This window comes from Phoca vitulina, unplaced genomic scaffold (genome assembly GCF_004348235.1).
Source record: "Phoca vitulina isolate PV1807 unplaced genomic scaffold, GSC_HSeal_1.0 scaffold13, whole genome shotgun sequence".
Taxonomy (NCBI): Eukaryota; Metazoa; Chordata; class Mammalia; order Carnivora; family Phocidae; genus Phoca; species Phoca vitulina.
Genome location: NW_022589716.1, coordinates 40,451,742 through 40,477,175, shown reverse-complemented (window position 1 = coordinate 40,477,175; position 25,434 = coordinate 40,451,742). Strand labels below are relative to the sequence as shown.

The following is a 25,434-nucleotide window of genomic DNA, read 5'->3' as shown; positions in this document are numbered from 1 at the left end:
TTCCCCAAAGGCAATGCAGACTGCTCTGACTCAAAGGAGGAGGCACAGAGAACAACGGAGGCCCCCCAGGCATCCCTGTGCCAGGCAGCACACTATATTCTGCTGGCTAGCTTAGTAGGACCCTGTCCCTCCAACTTCTGCATAGGAGAGAAATGTCCTCATGTTACTCCCTCACCACGTTGCCTCCTTAGTACCATCTTCAGCCAGGATGCAGCCCAGTAGCCACCCGGCTTTGGGGCATGCCTGGCCCAGCCGCTGGACCTTCGTGTCTCCACTCCTCCCCGACCACTCGATCCTGCCGCCGCAAGGACCCACTGCCCAGTTCTTAGCAGGCTGACATAGAAACAGCATAGGCCTCACACAGATCTGGGTTTGACCCCTTGCTCTGCCACTGAGGTAAATGATGGCAGGAGGAAGGGTAAGAACAGAATCATGGTATAGAATGTCGTCCTCTGGGACCGTGCCCATTCCAGCCACTTCTGATTGATCTCCCTGCCTGAACACAGCCCTCAATGACCGTGGCCTGTGGGGCCACCTCAGCGTCCAGTCTGTGTCTCCTCCCTCCCTGTGAGGCCAGCTCCGGTGCCCTGTACCCTGGGGATGCCGCCTCCCGCCCTGCATCTCCCTGCAGCCTGGTCTATCCCAGGCTCACTCTGCCACCCCCTCCGTCAGCTCTCCTACTAGTATGTTCTCCTGCCTCCTTTACTGCGCTGCTAAGGCATGACCACCCTGGGAATCCAGCCTCATCTGCCAGCCCAGAGACTGCAAAGATGGTGAGAGACTTGGGTGGAACCAGCAAAGCAGTTCGACTTTTCTGACACATTTTTATAAATCTTCAAAAGCTCGCACTTCCCGAGCATCTGCCTGCCCTCCAGCATCTTCATTTACCTCCTCTGCTGGTAACGTTGCTGGGCCCCTGGAACTGGAACTGTGCTCCAGAGCCCACAACGTCCACCTCTGGGGCCTGTGCCCCATGCTCACCTGTGTGTCTCAGAACAGAGGCAGGCTGGGAGGCCACACATACTGTTCTAGGGAAAGAAGGAGGGAAGTCATCCCCCACACACATACACACCCCAGGGGCTGGGGCTGACTCGGGGTGGAGGGGCAGGAACTGGGGAGTGTGAGTACCATGCCTAGCCTGACAATTCCAGGAGAAAAAGTAGGAACTGAAATATCACACAGTCCTGGGATCAAGTCCTGACTTAGCCACCCACCCACTGTGTGACCACGGGCAAAGCACTTCATCTCTCTGAGCCTTAATTGTGTGCTTCTGCAAAATGGAGACAAGCGCACCTGCTCTGGAACATCGCTGTGAGCATTCACTGACACAGGACGTGGAAGAGGCTTAGTGCATAGGAGTATCCTATTAATAAAATAAGGAGGAATAAATAAATAGACATATTTAAATATGTATAAATAACATAACAGCATTTCGGTTCTGCATATGTTTTGGGACACACGCTGCACAGTGACCTCCTTGCTATTTCTCAGACACACGGGGCACCCTCCCCTCTTGAGGGATTTGCCCTGTCTGTCCCCTCCCCAGGATTGCTCTTCCACACACATGCGCCTAGCTCACTCCATTTCCTCCCTCCCGTGGGGCTTGAAATTTCCCTGGCCCCCTTGTCCAGAATAGAGTCTCTCGCGTCACTCCCTGCTCCTTGCTCTGCCTTTCTGTGCTTTATCACAGCCATTCCCTCCTAAACATCCTATTTTTATTTGTGTAGATGGTTCAACATCCATCTCCCCGGCCACTAGAAAGTCAGCTCATGGGGGCACGGCCTTTGTTCCCCTCCGTTCTCTCAGTGCTAGAGGAGAACCTAGCATGTAGTAGGTGCTCAGTAAAGATCTGAGGCCTGTCAGAGAGATGAGTCAGACACACCCTGCCCTGGGGAACTTTGTTTTGCCGTCTGACAAAACAACAACCATTTTCATGAAAGTAACTGCCATTTGCTGCATGCCCACCCTGTGCCATCATGGCCCTAAGCCCTTCCCACACCCCATCTCACGTGCTTCTCCCAACGACCCCATAATGGAGGTGCTGTCGTTATTCCCACTGAACAGAGGAGATGAAGAGAAGAGAGGAGGTGTAACTGGCCCAGAATCATGCAGGCTGAGCCACGACTGGAGCCCAGGTGTGTCTGCTGCCATGGCTTGGGCCCTAAACATGAAAACCAGGGTACCACAGGGAAGCCTAGCGCGAAGAGCAGAATGTGAGCTTGCACACTGGGGGCAGGGAGACTGCCTGGAGGAGGGGGCCCTTGAGTGGGACCTTGATGGACATGTAGGAGCCTTCTGGGTAAAGGGAGGGAGAGAAGCATTCAGGCATGGAGCCCATGGTCCACTCCAAAAGCATTCATCGAGTGCCTTCTGCGTGCCAGGCAAAGCTAAGACACTTCTGGGAACGAGGCTCTTGAATTCAGAAGGAAGCTGAGGCTCCAAAGCCATGGGCTGAGTTCCAGCTCCAGACCACCTTGTTTGGTGGTGGGACATAGAAGAATGCCCCCTGCCTGTCATAAATGGGCCACTGGCCTGCCTCTGGCCAAGAAAGACAGAGGGGCCCGGTTTGGGACCCAGGACCCTGATCAGGCTGGTTGGTGGAAAATCAGCAGAGAACTAGCCCAGAAGATTCCACCCCTCAGCAGAGAGTCTCAGTGGTCGTGGGGAGGTCTGACCCACATCCAGATGTCTCTGTCACTGTCTCTTGCTTTGTGACCCTGAGCAAATCGCTTCATTTCTCTGGGCCTCTTGTTTCCTTAACTACCAGGAGCTAAACGATCCCCAGGGCCCCCCTTCTGGCTCAGACCTTTCAGATTTCTAACTCTGGGGCTTTTTTTTTTCCCTATTGCTGCAACAGCGAATTACCACAAAGCAAGTAGCTTAAAATTAACCAGCTGACAGTTCTCGAGGTCAGAAGTCGGTGTAGGTCGACTGGGCTAACATCAAGGCAGGCCTGCATTCCCCTCTGGAGGCTCTCATGGAGAACATGATTCCTTCTCTTTTCCAGCTTCTCAAGGCTACCATGTTCCTCGTGGGTCCTTGGTCCACATTCAAGCCGGCATTGGCTTTCTCACATCACGTCACTGGCATACTGACCCCTCTGCCTCCCTTCCCCACTTGTAAGGACCCTTGTGACGACATGGGGGCCCCCCAGATCATCCAGGATCCTCTCCCATCTCGCGGTCCGTGGATGGCAACCCTCACCTTCCCCTTTCCATGTAACCTGACATTCACAGGCTCCACGGATATCCGCGGGTGGCCATTGTTCTGCCCACCACCCTGGAAATATAAGATGTTTTAGGGAGGTTTTGGGCAAGCTGTTTCTTCTCCTTGGACCTCAGCTTCCTGTATTTTGAAATGGGGGTGATCATTATGACCCCCACACTGGACAGACAACTGCTTTGAAGACAAACTGGGATGTGTGTGTTCAAGTGGATTACAGAGGGTCAGGCACTATACATGGGGTTAATGCTTTATTCCTGGGGTGTTTCTGTCGCTAGTAACTGTCAGCTGACAGCTCTCACTGGGTGCTCAGGCCTTCTTGTGCTTTGCTCTGAAAGGCTGCAGCCCCCCCCATGCCCTATCCCGAGAAAACAAATGTGGGTCTGTCAACTGCTCCTGCGTTATAATCTCTGGCTTCTTTTCACAAAACTCCAGGGGCCCCTGGGATTTGGGAGTTGGGCAGTGTCACTCAAGGATGCCTATTGAGTACTGAACAATAGCCCCTCATGAGGTCATCCGGCCGCTTAGCAACTGCTCAGGCCCTTAGTAACCAGCCCAGAAGTGTTGATATTTACCCAACAGAAACTTTGTATCGATAACGCCCAATTCCTTCCAGAGAGCTGCAGGCTCCACCCACTCAGAGCTGCTGTTCTGGCTCTTATAAAAGCAGGCCTGTGGGAAGCCAGGAGCCCTGGGCTCAGTCCATCCCAGCTCCATGCCTCTTTCTGGGACTCAGTTTCCCTCACAATATGGAGGTCAGACTAGATGATTACCAAATAGGGTGACCCTATGCCCTGGTTGGCCCAGAACAGTCCTGGCTCTCCTGGCCATGATATTTAATATCATGACTATTAAAAGTGATCCTTTTCATTCTCAAAAGTGTCCCCATTTGGAAGATCAATTTTCTGATCTCCCTAAAGCCACTTCTAGCCCTCGATTCTACTTTGCTTCCACTCCACCCTCTTCCCCTGTCCTGAATTAATCCTGCATAGTTCAGCCAAGATTTTCAAGGACTCTTTCTGTGCCAAGCTTGGAGCTGGGGAAACTGAGACAAACCAGCCATGATCCCTGCCCTGGGGAGCTTCCAGTCCAGGGAAGAATGCCGCGTAAGCACCTGGCAGATCTAGGATTAAATCCAGAAACTTGTACTTCTCAGTCTCAATTTGGACTCTCCCCACGAAGCTATTTTCATAAATAATAATACTCCTTAGTATTCAGGTGGCATCTTGCAGCTTCTAAAGCATTTCCCTTCTGTTACCACACTTAACCCTGCCATCATGGGAATGGTGATTCTCATATCTCCCCATTGCACAGATGTGGAGCTGGAGGCCAGAAGGCATAGAGGGCGGCTGGCCAGATGCCCTTGGGAAGTAGCTCAGCCTCCGCCTCCCCACCTGTGAAACAGAAATGTTAGCTCCTGCTTCATAGAACCGTTGTGAAAAGTACATGAGACGACACATAGAAAGTTCCTTTTAAAAATAGCAGCTGCTGAGAATGAGCACCACTGCCCTGAGCTGTCCTGCCCCCAGCACATTTGTCTGCTTCTCATGTGCCCAAAACAACAGTTTGGAGGTCTCATGACACATTTCAGAGCACTGAAAACAGATCTTGTTGGAATCCCCGCTCTGCCTCGGGCAGCTTACGACCTGCCTCCAGCCTCTGTTTCTTCATCTGTAAAATGGGCCTAAGAACAGGTAGTTCTGAGGATCGAATGAAGCACAGCACATGAAAGGTTTGGTAGAAGGCCTAGCACATAGACAGCCTCAAAAATGAGAAGTTTGGCATTGCTTTTCCAACGTTAAGTATTTGAAGAGTCCTAGAACCTGTTGGCGAGGGGCAGCACCCACAAGGTGGGGTTTGCCCCCCAACCCCAGGAGCCTATGCCAGGACATGATTTAGGCTTTCTGCCTCCAGCCACGTTGACAGTAAGGGGGTTCAGCTGATGAAAGCTGTTCCCACCACACACCACTCACCTTGCAGGAGGAGAAGGGGCCCCTTCTTCCCCTTTCTTTACAGAGCAGCTCCACGGGGGCAAATCTGTCAGATTCCATGGTGATGCCTAAGTGGTTTCCCGCCCACGCCCCTTGCCAGCGCCATGAGTCACCGCCCAGCACTGAGGTGGCGGCCGGTGGGAAGGGTGTTCCCTCTCCAGCTGCTAAAATGCCACAGTAAGATTGCTCCAGAAAGCCAAAATGAGGCCCTGTGATAAGCAAGCTACCCTCCTTATGCAACATTTGACATTGTTCAAAAGCAATGTTAATGTTTCTTTTGCCGAGGGCCCTGGAGAGCTGGCCCAGCCCAGACCTCCTGTCCTGCTTCCAGCAGCCCAGGCAGAGGCTAGCGTCCCCATTTTACAGGTGGGGAAACTAAGACGAGCCTGAGGCCACATGGCTAGGGCACTCCCAGCCCCGGCTCTCTGCACCAGCCCTCAAAATTCTGCCCCCCGCCCCTCCCACATGCACACTGGCCATCCTAGCCAGCTTTTAGAACCAGAGACAGAGCAGAACAGGTAAATATGATACTTTTTTTTTTTCAAATGAAATGTAATTGTGGGCAATAATGTCCCATTGCTGGGCTGGAATGTTGAACCCTGATTTCTGACAAAAAGAAAGAAAAATCTATTTCTAAGTATCAGTTCACTTAAAACAGAAGTGTCTTTATGGTGAAATATTTCTTTATACGAAACTTTGTATTGCCAGAGCTGGGCCCGTGGAGGATGCACGTGGAATCTGAGTATTCAAGAAGATGTTGTATGAGGATTGTGTCTTCCAAGTAGCAGCGACAGTGATTCCAGATCCTCCTCCTAGCTGTTGAAGTTGGCACTTTTGCCCCATCTACACTGTGCTGAAAACCCATTCCCCTCTGCCTTGCCTGGTCCTAAAACCCTACTACCTGCTTCACTGTGGGCTGTGTCCTCCGTCTCCCCTACCAAATTCACTAATTTTGCTTCCATCAGGTACTCAACTAATTAGGAATGGAGCTCAGCTCCAGGAGGCTGTGTGTTGGGGAGAGGAGTAAAAATATTTGCATAGTCATTCGGGCGATTTTGCATGTTAGCTGCCTTTGGCTGAGTCCCCTCAATGAAACACTTTGCTGTCTTACCCAGACCAGAGGGAAATAGGCATAAAAGAAAGCATCCACATACATTCCCCCCTACCTTAGTCCTGTCTGAGCCTTAAACTTGCTTGGCCAAAGTCTAGAAAAGCCAGACTGCCCCTTTCAGCCAAAGGACCAGCAGGATGAGCCATATCCTGCCAAAAGTCTGGCCTGATTGGGGGTTATGCTTTGCTCTGCATCAGGCCTTGGCCACTGGGCATAACAGCTTCCTTCTCTCCCACAGCAACTGTGAATGTTTCCCCTTCGGCTGCACCATGACCTCACCCAACATGGATTTCCTACTATTTAAAACTCTTCTGCAACTCATTTGTAGACTTTGGGGTGACATTGATCCTTGTCATTATCAGAAGAGTGTGCAATGTTGACCAGGCAGCCTGGGTTCCTGGAATAGGTAGTCTTAAGTCTTGACAGGGTTCCTATAAAATGAGTTTCAGTATATCAGAACTTGTGTTCTGGTTGACTTTCATTGGAACATTGAGAATGTGTCCTTCTGGAAAGGAGACGTTTTTAACCCCAAAAGATAAAAGATCTGTACCTCAAATTATACCAGATCTTTAAAAAAATCACAGAGAAAAGTGTGCTTTCTGAAAACAAACAAAAAAGTCTGATCTAGAGAATTAGGATCCAGTGTATTTCTGTGTTAATAGAAAAAACACACAAAGGAAAAAATATATTATTATAGAGTTAATCTTGAGGTTACTGAAAAGAAAAACAGTGGTCTACAGAGAGGTAAAATCCTCGAAGCACAACTTTTTCTTCAGTATTCTTATTCTTCAGTTAAGTGACTTGTCACATTACTGCTATTTGCTCAGCTTCTAGTTCTCAGAAAAAGTTAATATGTCTTATCTGCTTCCCTTGCTTCCCTGTGAAATAAATATTTGTGGCTTTCATATTGTTTTCCACTTTTCAGTTGCTCCTTCTACTGAGACTTCAGAGGCTCTGGGTTTTTGTTTTGTTTTGTTTTGTTTGTAGCTAGCCAGCCACAAAAGGCTCCCTTGGGCTGAGTTCCCAAGACCTATCTTGCAATAGAAGTCATTGTTATTATGGATTCCTTGCGGCTCTTAAGAGAATGTGATCGCATAGCAGGATATTAGAAATCCCATGGGATTTGGAGTCTGACCAACCATTTACTTGCTGTGGGGCCTTGAGCAGGTGATTTAACCTCTGTGAGCCATGTGGCTTACTCGCCTCAAGTCCAGCATCACCAGGCAAGGTCAGGTGCCCCTTCTCATGCTCCTCTGCCTCTGTGCTTGTGCTGGCCTTTGTTCACCATACTGAGCTAGACTGTCTCCTTGCCTATCTCCCCATCTCCCCTGGGCCCTGAGAGCTCCCTGGGGGCAGAGTCTTGTCATCTCTGTGTCCCAGTGCCCAACACAGAGCCCAGCAAGGAGCAGAGGACATGAGATTTGGGAGGGTGGAAAGAAGGAAGGGAGGGAAAGAGGAAGGAAAATTAGGGAGAAATGCAAACTTTAAACTACTCTGCCACTCATTTATTTTAACCCCTGGCTGGCCTAAGTGATAAGACATGATAAAATTGACAGTACTGCTGCCACATACCACTTCCCAGTTTTCAGGTCTGACATCACCGTCATCTTGTAACTAACACATAGTGAGCACTTATTTGTATGTGTGAGCCTGTTTACCCTTCCAACAGCCTGGGTAATAGGCACCATTTGACATACAACAAAGCAGAGGTCAGGAGAGGTTGAATTACTCGCCTACATCACACAGCTGGCACATCATTAAAGCCTGGATTTGAGCCCAGGTCCCCAAGATTCCAGAGAGAGTGCATTTAACCAGTGTATCCTAAGCACCCAGTTCAGGGCTTGAGAAGTAGTGATTTCAATAAGAAGTCTTTGAATGAATGAGTGAATGAGTGAGTGTTAATGTTCCCCCATAGCCATTCTCTCATTAGACTCTGAATCTCACTTAGTTCTTTCTTCCTGGCATGTGTGATGATCAAACCATCGGAGGTTAAACAGTCCTGGGCTCAGATCTAGACTTTTTGTGTCACCCTGGGAAAGTTACTCCTCTCTGAGCATTGGCTTTCCTTCCATCAAAGTGGAAATAATATTAGCGCCTCTCATTTCAGACTAGGTTTTCCCAGAAGCAGACCATGAGACAATGATTCAAATACAAAAAACGTATTTGGGAGGCACAGGAAAGTTAGTAGGAGAGTGGAGAAGTGAGACAGGAAAGGGAAGGAGGTATTTTCAAGCAAGTTAATTGTCACTATGGACAAATGAATTTCAGTCACAGTGGGGATTCTGAGAGCCAGCATGGAGCCCACAGATCATGGTTTTCCTTGAGGAAAACCTTGTTTCCTTGTTTCCTCCAGGAACAAGGAAGCTGGGGTATTTATACACCAGCTTCCAACTCTCAACAGTCATTAACGGAGGGCTGCTGGGGTTGGGGGAGTGGTGTTACTTCTCTAGAACTTGTGGATGTTCTGCTCACCAGAGGAGGCCCTCAGCCAAAGAGATACAGATGCTGTGGGGGAAATTGCAGCACAGTAGATAGATCTGGGGGTGATGGGCAGGGTAACAGCAGCATCTCTGCTCTCTTAGTGTCACTATGAGGATTAAGTGGGATTATGTAGGGCTTGGAGAACAGACCGTATTAAGTACTTGATGAGTGGCAGCCTCAAGAGGCTTTTCCCCAGCATCCCGTGTGTGATACAAAACAGATGCCTATGGGATCTGCTCCTTAAAACCTCACCACCAATCTACAAGCGGTGGCATGGTCCTAATGAGTGCCAAGCACTCGGGTATAGCAGTGAGCTTAGCCACCAGGGTCCTGGCCGTCCAACACTCATGGCCCCTCCTGCCTGACAGAAGATGAATGAGAAACTACAGATGCACTTCCAGTAATGACCAGGGCAGTGCCTGGAGCAGTGAGGACCCTGCAAGCCGCCTCGTCAAACCCCTCATCCCAGGGTACACAGCTAAGGGGGGCAGTGCCAAGACTAGATGCCTCATCCAGTGCTCCTCCCAGCTGCCTCTGAAGTGAGTGTCACACATGTGGAAGGTGCTAGGCAAACCCTCGGCTGGGATGCCCAGTGACTATTCTTAAAGTGCAGGACACATATTCATCAAATGCCTAAACTGAAAAATTTCCTGGGTTGAGTGTCTCTCCCACCTTTGGTACAGGATGATTTTGCCTTAGAAGCTATGAGTGCAGCTTCCCTGGGGACTAAACTTCAGAAATTCCATGGACCAGATGCATGGGAATGTGGCTCTGTCCTCCCTGGCACAAGCCATCTATGTGGCCTTAGTGACTCTCTGATCCTGTTTCCTCCTCTGTAAAATGGGGACTGTGAGTGAAATAATGGACATGAGAGTGCTTTGGGAGGTGTCTTATAGGTAGGGGAGTATTGTTATCATTGTGTTGATGTTGTTGTCAGGAATGATGTGACCTTGGGCCAGCCAGTTCCTCTCTCTAAGAATCCCTCTCCTTCTCCCCATGGGCTGTTGTCAACCCCAAAGGACCAGGAATGTGGAGGCACCTCCATCTCTGAGACCTAGAGCCATAGGATATAACCTTGTTGGGCCTAGAAAGAATCATATGTTCCAGCTCCTTTTAGTGAAAAAACTGAGGCCCAGGGAGAGGAGAAGACTTTCCCATGGCCACCCATCTCAGTGGCAGTCAGCTTTGGCCCAGGCATGCTGACTCAGAGCCCACAGCTCTCCCCCACCCCCTCCTGAAAACTGTGCCCACTGCAGCCCCTCTCCCCTTGCTATGCCTGTATGATCGACCAGCCCCCAGCCAGGGAAACCCAGGAGGTGTGGGGCCTCTCGCTGCTCAGTTCCCGGCTGTGGGAGCGTTCCCTCACTGCAGTAAGTCAACATTTCTGCCACTGAATTGGTGTGGCAGATGGCATAGCAGAACTGAGCCTCGATTTATTTTTGACTCAAAGAGGACATCACACAAGTGCATAGCGCTTTCTGATGGGGGCAGCGGGTCTGGAGCATGAGGCTGCAAAACCTACTGGCTTTGGGAGCCCCACAACCTAGGCTTGAATCCTGACTTAGGCACCTTTAGCTGTGTACCCTAGGATACATGGCCTTACCTCTGAGAGCTCGGTCTTCCCATTTGTAAAATGGGGCAATGAGGTCAATAGGCTGTGCCTCATCAATCTGACAGGCAGGTGTCTTCATAGCAGGAGAAGATAAAGACATGGTGGTCACACTTTGGGGCTGGTTTCTATCTCTGGACAGGGAAAGTAGGGGAAAGGAGGAGTCCCTGGTAGGTCCCAAGTCGGGGTCTGGAGAGGAGGCATCCAGAGGGCCGTCCCTCCATGCCACCATGTAGGGGCTAGTGACCTCAGCTCTGTGGAGAGGTCGGCGGCTAGGCCATGCAAAGCCCAGAGAACCGGCCACTTCCTCTGCTTCTAGTAGGTGGCCCTGGAAAGAGGGGCCAGGTGGGGTGGGCCCAGGGAAGGACGAGTTTGGCTGAGGTGGGCAAGGGGGCACACTGAGGGGTGACTTCAGTCAGGAGGCTGCAAGCTGGGAGGGACAGGTATGATGAGTGGTGTCTGAGGTCTTCTTTCCTTCCCCTCTTGCTTCCTGGTGGAGTCAGTCTGACCGGGGCTTATCAGACACTAAACTCCAGCCTCAGGGGGCAGTTGGATAATCATTCGAGGGGAGGGGGTGGTGAGGGTGCTGGGAGATGGGCAAGCTGGTCTTCCTGTATTAATGTGCTATGTGCTAGCATGTTTCCCTACATATATGTTTACTATAGACAATGGTGGAATAGAGACTTTATATAGAAGAAACAAAGACCTTAACCCCACCAATGTTGACATTTGGGGAACACTATCTTTTATTATTATAACTTTCAATAGTATATCTTTTTTCTATGCTATAAACATACGTTCCTCACTGGGGTCATGAAAATTGAGATTCTATTTTATTTCAGCTCTCTACATTTTTCACTTGAGGTTATTAAGAAATTTTCCTAGGTCATTAAAAATTATTTGAAAACATGATATTCTATCCTGTGACTGCTCAGCAATTTACTTAACGAATCCCCTACAACTGGGCATTTAGATTGTGTCCAAGTTACTGCTATGATTTAAAAAGAAAAACACTGTAATGAACATCTTTATGACTGAAATGTTGTTTGCATTTCTGGTTATTTCCATTAGAATAGGTTCCTAAGAAGCAAAATTACCAGATCAGAGACTGTACATTTTTTTCCTTTCTTATGTCTTTTAATATTATATTTGATACATGCAAAAGAAATTATGCAGCATATGTTAGCTTATGTTAATAATACAATGTATAGGGGCACCTGGGTGGCTCAGTCGGTTAAGCGGCTGCCTTCAGCTCAGGTCATGATCCCGGGGTCCTGGGATCGAGCCCCACGTCCGACTCCCTGCTCAGCAGAGAGCCTGCTTCTCCCTCTCCCTCTGCCTGCCACTCTGCCTACTTGTGCCCTCTCTCTCTCTGTCAAATAAATAAATAAAATCTTTTAAATAATAATAATAATAATAATAATACAATGTATAGCATGGACCCACCACCCAACCCAAGAACTGGAATGTCACCAATAATTTGCCTATTCCTGTGTGAGTATCCCCATCCCAAGCCCCTGCCACCCCCAGAGGAAATGATCATCCTGTGTTTATCATTTCCTTGTGTTTTTTCTGTAGACTGTATTTTTTAGAGCAGTTTTAGGTTTACAGCAAAATTGAGCAGAAAGTACAGAGAATCCCCATATGCTTTTTCTTTTTAAACATTTTTATCTCGTATGTGTATGCTTACAACACTTATTGTTCAGTTTTGCTTTTGTTTTGGTTCTTTTAAATGGCATCACACAGTATGTAACCTTCTGAGACTTGCTTCTTTCTGGCAACATTATGTCTCTCAGACTCATCAATGTGCAGCTGGAGTCCATGCATTCTTATTGCTGTATAATATTCCCTGGCATGAAGAGATCACCATCTGTTGATTCATTCTCCTGCTGGTGGACATGTGGGTTGTTTCCCTGGTTCAGCTCTTGCAAACAATTTTGCTGGAAACATTCTTGGCCATGGTGCTATTCACCTAGAGAAGGAACACAGTGGAAAAACAGATTTGGGAGGGGTATGAAATCAAGAGTAGAGCATGCACAAGCTGGAGTTGAGGTGTCTGCAGGCCACCACTGATTTGATGTTGAAGGAGGACTGCAAAGAAAAACATCTCATGGATTTGCCTGAGCTAGAATGCACCATTTTATTGAGGTTAGTTGCCAAGGTCAATGATCTTGGGCTCATGAGCACAAGCAGGACCCTCTCCCATGTCTGCCTTCAAGGAGGCAGAAGCACCATTTGTGAAGAGAGAAGTTCTCTGGGTGCCATTAAATCTGAGCATCCCTAAGTGCCAGACATGTACCTCTGATAGTACCTAAGAGGATATTAGGTGGAATGAAATAACAGTCCATCACCTGTTGGGAAAATTCAATTCTCCTTCAGTCTTCCAGGCCACATCAAGATAAAAGATTCTGTCTAAAACTAGTGTATCTTTAATGATGACCTCGCCCCCCACCAACATTAGCTAAACTCTGAGCAGAGAGACTTTGGGCTCAGGGCCTTAGGGGGACAATTGGATCCACTAAACGTAAGGCTATCCTGTTGCATTTCTTTGCTCTGGTCAGTTTTTATTTGTGGTGAGTGGCACTGGTTTTCCACTGATGGTAGCGACAAAAGTTTCCTTGTAGGGGCACCTGGGTGGCTCAGTCGGTTGGGCATCAGATGTTTGATTTCAGCTCAGGTCATGATCTCAGGGTCATGAGATCAAGCCCCGCATCAGGCTCCATCCTGAGTGTGGAGGCTGCTTGGGATTCTCACTCTTCCTCTCCCTCTGCCCCTCTCCACCCCCACATGCATACTCTCTCTCTCTTAAAAAAAAAAAAAAAAGTTTCCTTCTAAATAAATGTGTTTAAGTTTTAATCAAGCAAGTTACTAAGAAAAAAACAGTAAGATTAATTAAAGAACAGATAGGAACCATCTTGACCGTCACATTTGATTGACTCAGGTTTGGGAAATGCTGACCTCAGGACCTTTACACTCTTAAAAATGATTGAAATCCCCAATGAGTTTTGCTTCTGTGAATATTGTCTTCCACATTTACCAAGTCAGAAGTGAAAACTGACATTCTGATACTTATTTATTAACTCATTTTAAAAGAACAATAATAAACTCATTATGGTAACATATACAACATATTTTATGAAAAATAACTATATTTTCCGAAACAAAAAACAATTAGTGAGAAGAGTGATGTTGTTTTATATTTTTGCAAATCTCTTTAATGACTTAATTGAAGACAGCTGGATTCTCATCTGCTTCTGCATTCAATCTGTTACAATGTGATGTTACAGTTAATGTATATGAAGAAATTCTAGCCTCACAGAGATATGCTATCAGAAAAGAGTATTTTAATAGTCTTTTCAGACAATTGTAGATATTCTTCTTTGATACTACACCCAAACTTAACAAGTGATAGTATATTAGTTTGCCAGGGCCGCTATAACAAAATACCACAGACTGGGGGACTTAAACAACAGAAATGTATTTTCTCACCGTTCTGGAGGCCAGGAGTCCAAGATCAAGGCATCAGCAGGTTGGGTGTCTTCTGAGGACTCTCTCCTCGGACTCTTCTCCCTGTGTCCTCACATGGTCTTTCCTCCATGCACACACATCCCTGGTGTCTCTTTGTGTGTCCACATTTCCTCTGCTTATAAGAACACCTGTCATATTCTATTAGGGCCCATTCTCATGGCCTCATTTTAATTTAATCACCTCTTTAAAGCCCTATCTCCAAATACAGTCACATTCTGGGTACTGGGGACTAGGACTGCAACATATGAATTTTGAAGAGGACACAATTAGGCCATAACAGATAGCATCTTAAAAATTAGTTGCAATAAAGAATCTGAAGCCATGTTAATGAACTTTTCCTCTTTCACATTGAAATCCATTTTTTTTTTCTCTTATACTGTGATGCATCTTTACCCATCCACGCTTTTGGAACATCATCATGCATTGGACATTTAGAAAATATTGTCTCATTGAGTTATGCAGATCTTTCAAATATTTGCACGTTTTGTTACACAATATTTTTAAAAATCACATTTGCCATCACACCAATGACCTCATCAAAAATGTCTTAGGAAGTATTAGGAAGCTGTCAGGCTCATGATGGCAGACACAAGTTTTCCGAAATTCTAATTTACACTTTGAAAGCTCAAACTTTATCACTGGCAACAAGTACCATCAGTTGTTTTCCTTTAGGTGATAGGCTCACTTTGTTCATTTCTGAGAAAATGTCTGCCCAATACTAAAGTCTGAATAACCAGCATTTGCCTGTCAGTTCTTTTATGTAAAAGTGGCATTTTGTGAAAATGGAGGCTAATTCAGCTCACAACTCAAATGATCAAACAAGAGCTTTTCCTCTAACACCTCTCATGTTTCACTGTGCAGCAGTGTATTCCCCTGAAGGGACCTAGAAGGACTAGGCCTGGTGACCCTGAAAGAGATGCCCAACTGTATCAGTGTCTTTGGGGCTCTGCTCTAAGTTACCACCACATCTACAGCTTTGAAAGGAAAAGTCCTCCTAGTCTCCTACCGGACAGGTAAACACTCACCTGAGTCCAGTAGTAAGCTAAAAGCGCACGAGAAATGACAAGCATGTCAGGAAATCTGATTTGATCTGCTTAGCAGTGTTAAGAAGGTAGAAGTGATTCTAAAAAAAACTCCAAGGAACTGGGAAGCACTTGTTAAGAGGGTTTCAAGTGGGCTTCTGCCTCCAGGAAGATAGAATAGAGGTAGTTTTTCCTATTCCTCTCATTAAGTGCAACTAAAACCCCTGGACATTATATATAAAAGAAAATTAGAAAACTCTGAAAGGCAGAGAAAGGACAAACCCACTAGGGACCTGAGGACCCAAGAAACAACATGGTAGTGAGTTCCTGATGGTGATGGTTTTGCCTTATGTATCCTGGAGTTGGAGTTGAAGAAGCCAGAGATGAGGAAATGCCAGTGGGGTTGGGGAACCCACTCTCTTTAGCTGAAGAAGGAAGGGGTCAGCCTAGCAAAACAGACACTTTTAGACAAAACTACTCTACTGCAGCCAAACACCATAGAAAACATTATGGCCTTACCCCCACCAGCAACAATCCTGTGGAGAAACTAGACTTCTACCTTCATCAGATTATGATGAACCCCAAACCGCCCCCCCCACTGGGTGGTGTCAGAGAAGACCAAGTAGAGAGCCAGGACTTCCATTCCCCACTAGGTGGTAATAAGACCTCACCTCCAGCTCCCATGGTGCCAGTGGAGACCATGCTGGGAACAGTAATAAGTCTTTCCTACTCCTCCCAGTCAGGGAGGTATCAGTGGGGACCCAATGGGGAGATGGCAATCCCCAACCCCCTTCCTCTGTTGGTGCAGTGTCAAAGGAAGCCAGCTGAAACGGAAGATTTAAATAAGATCTGGAGGCTCATAACATCATGCCCCAGATCCCCAAGTATCAGTTAAAATTCACTTATACAAAGACCTAGGAAGATCTTAAACTGAATGAAAAAAGGCAATCAATAGATGCCAACATTGAGATGGGAGAGATGTTGGAATTATCTGACAAAGATTTTAAAGTAGCCATCATAAAAATACGTCAAGGAACAATTATGAACACACTTGAAATAGATGAGAAAAAAATATATATAAAGTCCCAGCAAAGACATGGAAGACATAGAGAAGAGCCAAATGGAAATTTTAGAACTGAAAAATATGATAACTGAAATTAAAAAGGAAAAAAACTCAATGTATGTGCTGAATAGCAGAGTAAAGGGAACAAAGGAAGGAATAATTGAGATGGAATATAGGACAAAAAATTATCTAATCTGAATAACAGAAAATAAACTTAAAAAAATAAAGCCTCAGAGACCGGTGGGACTGTAACAAAAGACCTAATGTTTATATCATTGAACTCCTAGAAGGAGATGAGAAAGGGAGTGGGACTGAAAAAGCACCTGAAGAAATAATGGCTGAAAACTCCCCAAATTTGGGAAAAAAAACAAAACCAACCAACAACAACAACAACAAACCCTCATAAACTTACTGATTCATGAAGCTGAGAAAATTCCAAAGAAGATAAACCCGAAGAAGTGCACATCAAGATACAAAATAGCTAAACTTCCGAAAACTAAATACAAAACGCATATCCGGAAGAAAAACAACAACTCACTGATGGTGAGGAAACAAATTGAATGACAGTGGATTTCTCATTAGAAAACATGGAGTCCAGAAGAAAGTGGCATAACATTTTTCAAATGCTGAAAAAAAACAACTGACAACTGAGAATCCTGTCACCAGCAAAAATACCCCTCAGAAATGAAGGGGAAATCAAGATCTTCTTAGATGAAAGAAAAACTAAGAGAGTTTGTGGCCAGAAGATTTACCCTAAAAGAATGCTGTTCTCCAAACAGAAAGGAAACTATTTTTTTAAAGGAATCTTAGAACATCAGAAAGGGAAAAAAGGATATGGTAAGCAAAAATATTGCTAAATGCAATACACATTCTTTCTCTTCTTGAGCTTTCTAAGTTATGTTTGACAGTTGAAGCAAAACCTACAGCATTTTCAGATGTGGTTGTGTTTGTAGAAAGAGCAAACAGAAAACAAGAAATAAAAGCATAGGGGTACCTGGGTGGCTCAGTCAGTTAAGCATCTGCTCAGGTCATGATCTCAGGGTCCTGGGATCGAGCCCCACTTTGGGATCCCTGCTCAGTGGGTAGTCTGCTTCTCCCTCTCCCTCTGCTCCTTCCACACCCCTGCTCTTGCTCTCTCTTTCTCTCTCATATAAATAAATAAAAAATCTTAAAAAAATAAAAATAAAAGCATAGACTTAAAATTTAACATATCAGTAATTACATTAAATTATTAGTATAATAGACCAGATAGTTTCATGGGAGAATTTTACCAAATGTTTGAAAAATTAACACCAGTTCTACACAATGCCTTCCAGTAAACAGAGGCAGAGGGAACACTTTCATTTCAATTTATGAAGCTAGTATTACATCAATATCAAAACCAGACAACAGCACAACAAATAAAAACTATAAGCCAGCATCCCTCATGAATACATATGTGAAAATCCTTCACAAATATTATCAAATAGGATTCAGCAATATGTAAAAACAATTATGCCTCAGGACCAAGTAAGATTTATTCCAGGAATGCAAGGTTTCAACATTCAAAAATCAATTAATATAATCCACCATGTTAACGGGCTAAAGAAGAAAAAAACCACTTGATCATATCCATCAATGCAGGAAGCATTTGATAAAATTCAACACCCATTCATGATACAATGCTCAGAAAAATAGGAATAGAGAATTTCCTCAACTTGATGAAGAACATCTATTAACAAATTACAGCTAACATTATACTTAATGGTTAAAGACTGAAGGCTTTCCCCTAAAATTGGGAACAAAGCAAGGATATCAGCTCTGACCACTTATATTCAAAGAGTGCTAGGCAATCTCACTGGTGCTTTAAGATAAGAAAATGCATACAGATTGGAAAGGAAGAAATAAAACTGTCACTATGTGCAGATAGTTTTATTGTCTACATAAAAAAATCCCAAGGAATCTACAAAAAAAACAAACAACAAAACAAAACAAAAACCCTCCCAGAACTAGTAACCAAGTTCAGGAAGGTCACAGGATACAAAATAAGCATACCAAAAAAACTGTTGTATTTCTGTATACTAGCAAAGAACATGTGGACACCAACGTTAAAAATACAATGCCATTTACAATCACACAAAAAATATATAGGTGTAAATTTAACACAAATGCACAAGATTTTTATGCTGAAAACTACAAAATACTGATGAGGAAGATCTAAATGAATGAAGTGGCCGTAGAGTTGTTCATGGAACTGAAGACTCAACGTAGTAAAGACGTCAGTTCTGTGCAGTTTCTACCAAAGTCCAAGCAAAATTTTTGTAAATGTGGAAAAGATTATTCTAAAAATTATGTGGAAAGGCAAAGAAGCTAGAAGACCTGAAACAGTTTTGAAAAAGAAGAATAAAGTGAGAATAATTGTACTTCATTTCAAGACTTACCTAGAAACCAAGGCTATGTGGTATTAACAGAGGGATTACGCAGAGATTAATGGAATGGAATAGAGGATCCAGAAATAGACCCACCCAACCAACCAATATTTGACAAAGGTACAAAAGCAATTCAATGGAAGAAAGATAATAACCTTTTAAAAAAATAATGTTGAAGCAAAGTGGACATCCATGGGCAAACACCACCAACAAAAAATCTACCCAAACCTCACACCTTACACAAAAATTGTCTCAAATGGATCACAGACTTCAATATAGAATATAAACTACAGAACTTTTAGGAAAAAAATTAGGAGGAAAATCTTCAGCTCAGACTTGATCCCAAAAGTATGATCCATAAAAAAATAAAAAATAAAGAGATGAAGTGGACTTCACCAAAATTAAAAGCTTGTGTTCTACAAAACACTCTCTCAAGAGGACAAAAAGACAAACTACAGACTGGGAGAAAATATTTGCAAACCACAGAATCTGACAAAGTACTAGTATCTGACATAAATTAAAAAAAAAAACAAAAAACTAAAAACTCAACTGTTAAAAAAAATTAACAATCCAATTGGAAAATGGGCAAAAGTCATGAAGAGACATTTCTCCAGAGAGGATGTGCAGGTGACAAATAAGCACATGACAAGATGTTCAACATCATTAGCTAATAAAGAAATGCACGTTAAAACCACAATGAGATATTACACACCTGTCAGAATGCCAAAAATACAAAATGATACCAAATGCTGACCAGGATGCAGAAATACTGGATCACTCATACGCTGCTCGTGGAAATGTAAAATGGTACACAGCCACTCTGGAAAACAGTTTGGATGTTCCTTTTAAGCATGCACACACACACACACACAAAACCACATATGCAAGTACCATGCAACCCAATAATTGCACTCTCAGGCATTTATCCCAAATAAATGAAAATTTACATTCACACAAAAACCCTGTACAGAAATATTTATAGCAGATTTAGTCATCATAGACAAAAACTGGAAATAACTCAGGTGTCCTTTACCAGATGAATGGATAAACAAACTGTGGTCCATCCATATCATGGAATTATACTCAACAATAAAAAGGAGTGAACTATTGATATGCACACAACCTGAAGGATCTCCAGAGAATTAGGCTGAGTGAAGAAAGCCAGTCCCCAAAGGTTCCATTTACAGAACATCGTTGAAAAATCAATATTATAGAGATGGAGAACAAAATCATGATTTCCAGGAGTCAGGGATGAAGGCAGGGAGGGAGTGGGTGTGACTATAAAGGAGTGGCCCAAGGAAGCTGTGCTGGTAGAACAGATCTGTATCTTGAGTGTGGTGGTGCTTACAAAAAACTGCGAAGTGATCATATTGCATAGACCTACACACACACACACACACACACACACACACACACACACGAGCACATGTAACACTGGTGAAAAGTGAATAAGCTCCATGGGTTGTACTAATGTCACATGCCTGGTTTTGACAGTGCACTCTAGTACGAGATGTTAACTCTCCCCGGTCAGCTGGGAGAAGGTACATGGGACATCCCTGAACACTGCGGGCCCTGGGGGAAAGTGCATGGGACCTCCCCGAGGTGGGAGATGTCAGCACTGGGGTCAGTTGGGGGAAGGTGCACCAGACCTCCCCGTGGTGGGAGATGTTAACAGGAGAGTCATTGCATGGGACATCTCTGAACACTGGAGTCACTGGGGGAAAGTGCATGGGACTCCCCCATGGTGGGAAATGTCAGCACTGGGGTCAGCTGGGGTAAGGTGCAGAGAATCTCCCTATACATTCCTTTACAACTTGCTTTAAATTAATAATTATTTCAAAATAGAAAGTTACAAATGAATAAATGGATAGATAGGTAAATAAATGGAACCTGACATTGGAGAGCCATTTAGCATCCATTCTCTTCTGCTGCTATTTAAGAAACACTTCTAGAAGTCAAGGCCTTTACACATATTATACTTCGGTTACTCCTCTCAAAAATCCTGAATAATAGGTATTATTATCTCTATCCTGCAGATGGAGAAGCAGACTCAGAAGCATAAAGCCACTTGCCCAAGGGCCTCTGTCTGTCAAGAGCAGACACTTGTGCCCACTCCGCACCACTCCTTCTACCCTTGAAGGCCACACCAGTCAGCAGATGGAATACCCCATCTGACACACTGCCAGGGGTGGACTTGCTCACCTAAGAGGGCCTGGGGCCTGGGATGGGGGAAGCCCATAAGCAGGTCTTGATGGGGAAATCAGAGAGTCAGTCCCCGGAGGGCAAGGTCAGCTCCTGGGAAGTAGTTGGGGAACTGGGCCACTCCTTCTCTTCTGTCTGCACCTACCCTTGAAGCTGGCCCTGGCCCAGTGCGGGCACACCAGGGACACTCCCCAGCACTGTTCCCTCCCTATTCTTTCCTGACTGGCTCCCCATCAGGTCACCCACCCCTAACCAATGCCATCTCCCCTTTTACAGAGCTGAACTTCATCACCCAGTCCCCAGAGGCAGCAAGACATGGGCCCCATTTTCTAAATCCTGACGGCTCTCATTTAACCAGAAGACTTGGAGGGGTGAGTTGGAAATGGTTTGGGCTGGGGCTGGGGGTGGGGTAGATATGGAAGAGAACGCTGTTTGGGGGCTGCTGACGGAGGGTCAGCTGAGCAGGAAAGCAGAGTTTGACAGCAGCTCCCTTCCCTCTTGTAACCTCAGAGAAGGCACATGAATTATTTATGCAGCATTGTTTTGGTTTGGGAAAACTGCCCCACATCTCTTTTGCATTTAAATAGGGATTATGGCCTAGAACTTGGAGAAGGAAGGCAGCATCACTAGACAGGGTAAGCTGAGTCTCAGTTCGCTCTTATGTAAAACGGGGATTATGGCAGCATCTCTGTCTTGTGAAGGCCAAGCAAAGATGATCCATGTAAAGTCCTTAGCAGAGTAGTGGAACCTAGTAGGTGCTCAATAAATGCTTGTTGAATGAACAGACACGCTAGATGCCTAATGCATGTTAGTTACATGGGCAGCCCTCTCTGGGGTCACAATGCCACTCTGCCTTCTAGAGCCAGCCCATGTGGCAGCTCTGTAAGGTATCTCCCGCTCCTTACTGGGAAGCATGTCTTCCTCTGTACTCCTGAAGCCCTTTCTTTGGGCCTCTGTTATTGTCTTGCCCAGTCCACCTTGCATTATATACCCATGAACCTCAAAGTCCAGGCCTGCGCCCCCACCCCCACCCCTGTTAGGGGCCAGAGCTTGTACAGCTCATCTTTCAGCATCAGACCCAACTTACCTTCAGAAAGAACGTCCTCTGAGCCAGAGCTAAGAGACATCATCTCATCTGACCTTACCAGAGGGCGCTATTAGCCCTTTCACAGATGGAAAGACTGACCGAGAGCTCAGTAACCACCCAGACAGGAGCACGGAGAACCAGGAGATGCCTCCAAGATTCTCTGCTCACTTCCTACTACCCCACCCTGCGTATGCCAAGGAAGATGAGTAACTCCGGACAGAACTGGGGAGGGAGCAGACAGGCAGACTGGCCACATACCTCTGTCCCCCACCTCACAGATCACCCAGACTTCTGGCTTTGCTCAAGTTTTGCTTCTCGCCCCAGCACTTTGGGGCTAACCAGATTGTTTCCAAACACATTACATAATTGCTCACATATTTATTTATGCCAGCTCTTGAATATTAAACGATCGATAATATAGAACAGAAACATGGGCGTTTAAACCCAGCAGCTTTTGACAGGCGTGGGTGGGGAAGGAGGTTGAGGAGAGCCATCCCTGAGCCATTTACGGGAGGAAAAGGTGACATCCCCCCTCTTCTTTTCCTGAGTTGGGTTGAAAGGCTTCCCGAGCCCATGGTTGGCAATCACATGGTGGAATTTTCACTGTGGGGTTTCGGCCTCTTTTATTACATAATGACAAAGATGCGTTATCATTTCCCTAAAGGATGCTTGAAGCCAGAGCCTAACCACCTGTATGCTTGTTCATTTATTGAGCACCCTCTGTGTGCAGTCCCTGTTAGGCGTTTATTCACCCCAGGGTGCCCTCATGAATGAAACAAACGAGACCCCCGTCCTCATGGTACTGCCACTCCAGTGGACAGGTAACCAAATCAATAGATGGCTTCAGAGCATCACAAGCAGTGTGAACAGAACAAAACGGGTGGCAGGGTGGGATTGGCCGGCAGTCCCATGAGGAAGGGACATTTGACTGGAGGTCTCCGTAGTAGAAGCAGCCAGCCATGCAGAGGTCCGGGATTGGGGAGAATGTTCTAGGCATATGGGAGGGCCCCCAGGAGCAAGTAGCCTGGTTGAGGTTGGGGAACAGTGAGGAGGACAGTGGGCTGGGAGGGGTGAGCAGAAGCCCAACATCAGTGATGCGGGCGAGGAGTGCCTACTGAGGGTCAATTGGGCCAGGCCTGTAGGGCCTCCTGTGAGGAGTTTAAATTGTAGTCTACATGTAGTGGCAAAGCTATTAGAGGGTTCTGGAGATCTAGTGAATGTCTGGGAACCATTGCTCTGCAGCTGGGAGAGGGCTTGGGGGTGGGGGCCGGTGCCAGGAAGGGCTGGGTCTGAAGTGCTGGGGGAAGGGGCTGCCCTGGCCCCAAACCTGACCTTCCAGCCTCCAGAGGGAATCTGTCCAGGGTGATTGTGTGTCTCCCAGGGTGGCTGTAGAAGCCTGGCCTGACCCAACTGGAATCACAGTAACTCTGCTATCAGCCATAAAAGTACCTAGGATTTATTCAGAACTTAGAGTGAGCCAGGCACTGAACAAGCCCCTTATCCTCACCATCACCCTGTGACACATGTAGTTTTATTATCCTCATTTCACAGAAGAGGGAACCAAGGCCCAGAGTGTTAAGTAAAATGCCCACAGTCATCCAGGGAGTACACAGCAAAGTAGGGATGTGAACCTAGTCAGTCTAGTTACAGAAATGCAGCCCTCAATCCATGTTGGCTGAATGAATTAATAAGAATAATAGTAACCACTTATTATTGTGCTGGCGAAGTGCCAGGACCTATTTTAAGTGCTTTAAAAACATTCACCCCTTAGTCTTCTCAACAGCTCCTGGAGGTAGGCTCGACCACTAGCCCCACTTTACAAAATGAGAAACTGAAGGACAGAGGGTTATATCACTTCCCTAACGGGGATTTGAACCCGGGAGGTCTGGCCGAATTTGCATGTCGGAGCAACCTATTAGGCTGCTGTCAGGAACACCCATCTGCAAAGCAGCTCGGGCCTCATTTACGTGTTGACAGTAGTGCCCACCCGCTGGGCAGTGCTGGGGGTGGGAGACAGCACGTGGGAACGTGCTCTGTAAAAGGTGAAAACTTGCACAAATGAGAGCTTGAAAGCACTTGAGGGTTCCTTTAAGATTACTTATTTATTTATTTGAGAGAGAGAGAGAGAACACAAGCAGAGGGCAAAGGGAAAGAGAGAAGCAGACACCCTGCAGAGCAGGGAGTCCGATGCAGGGCTCGATCCCAGGACCCTGAGATCATGACCTGAGCCGAAGGCAGACGCTTAACTCTCCCTATCTTTTTTTTTTTTTAAAGATTTTATTTATTTATTTGACAGAGAGACACAGCAAGAAAGGGAACACAAGCAGAGGAACTGGGGGAGGGAGAAGCAGGCTTCCCGCTGAGCGGGGAGCCCGATGCGGGGCTCGATCCCAGGACCCTGAGATCATGACCTGAGCCGAAGGCAGACACTTCCCTGACTGAGCCACCCCAGGGTCCGCAGTACTTGAGGATACTTAAACACCTTATCCTTTTAGGGAGTTGGAACGTATCATTCCATCCTGTTTTCCTCAATGAGGGAATGGAGAAAAACATGGGCCTTGCCCCTGGCCAGACTGCCCCAGAGCCTGAAACATAGGGGACAGAGCAAAGAACTGGGGTCGTGCACTCAAACCCCTGGTACCAGCTTGTTAACTCTGGGAAGCTCTTTCCGCGTGCGATCTGTCTGGGGAGGCGGCATGGTGTTGACAGCCTGGCTGCCCGGTCCACCTCCGCTAGCATCAGGTCCCGGTGACACAATCCTGGGCAAGTTGTTTAAACACTCTCCCACGTCAGCTTTATAATCTTTAAAACGGGAGTAGGAAGCCATCCATTTTGAGGCTATTGGAAAGATTACCTGGGAGAGAAAAACTGATGTGTCCAGCAGAGCCCGGGATGTCAACGGTGCTCAGCGGGTTTCTGTTCGCCTGGTGGTCCCCCGTGGGAACGGCTGCCTCAAAGGGGAAGGACCCCAAGCCCCTTCCTGCTGGGACCGTGTCAGACTCTCCACTGCACAAGCACTGGGACCAGACCGTTCGCCATCTGTATCCGTTTACGGGGGCTGCTGTAACAAAGCACACAAGCCGTGCACCTTGACACAGACTGTTGTCTCACGGTTCCGGAGGCTGGGAGCCTGACACCAAGTGTCAGCCGGGTTGGTTCCTTCCAAGCCCCGTGAGGGAGGATCCGTTCCTAGCTCCTGGAGCTTCAGGGGCAATCTTTGGCATTCCTTGGCTTATGGGTGCATTACCCTGATCCCCCACATTTGGTATCATCTTCCGTGCATGTGTGTGCATCCAAATGTCCCCTTTCTGTAAGGACACCAGTTGTATTGGATCAGAGCCCACCCTAACGACCTCACCCTACTTGCTTGCCTCTGTAAAGATCCTATTTCCAAATAAGGTCATGTTCACAGTTACCGAGGGTTAGAACTCCAAAGTACCTTTTAGAGGAAAAGTCCAATTCAACCCGTAACACTATCATAATTGTTTGAAGTGGATTCTGGAAGGGTCATCAGTGCATTCATGACATTTCTTAAATAGACTGAAAGAATATTTTACATCATTTTCCAAAAGGGCAACATCCTTCTCAAAAGTGACTCCTTAGGGCTCCTGGGTGGCTCAGTTGGTTAAGCGACTGCCTTCGGCTCAGGTCATGATCCTGGAGTCCCGGGATCGAGTCCCGCATCGGGCTCCCTGCTCAGCGGGGAGTCT

The 25,434-nt window shown here is 46.3% G+C and overlaps 1 protein-coding gene across 2 annotated transcripts in view; it reads left to right on the top strand.

Moving 5' to 3' along the window:
• ATP2B2 (ATPase plasma membrane Ca2+ transporting 2) overlaps positions 1-25,434 on the top strand; it is a 373,717-nt gene that overhangs the window by 146,381 nt on the left and 201,902 nt on the right. For both annotated transcript variants that reach the window (XM_032411924.1, XM_032411931.1), the window contains one exon: positions 20,914-21,008. The gene's annotated coding sequence lies outside the window, so the exon portion shown is untranslated. Of the gene's footprint in view, positions 1-20,913; positions 21,009-25,434 lie in introns of those variants that run through there.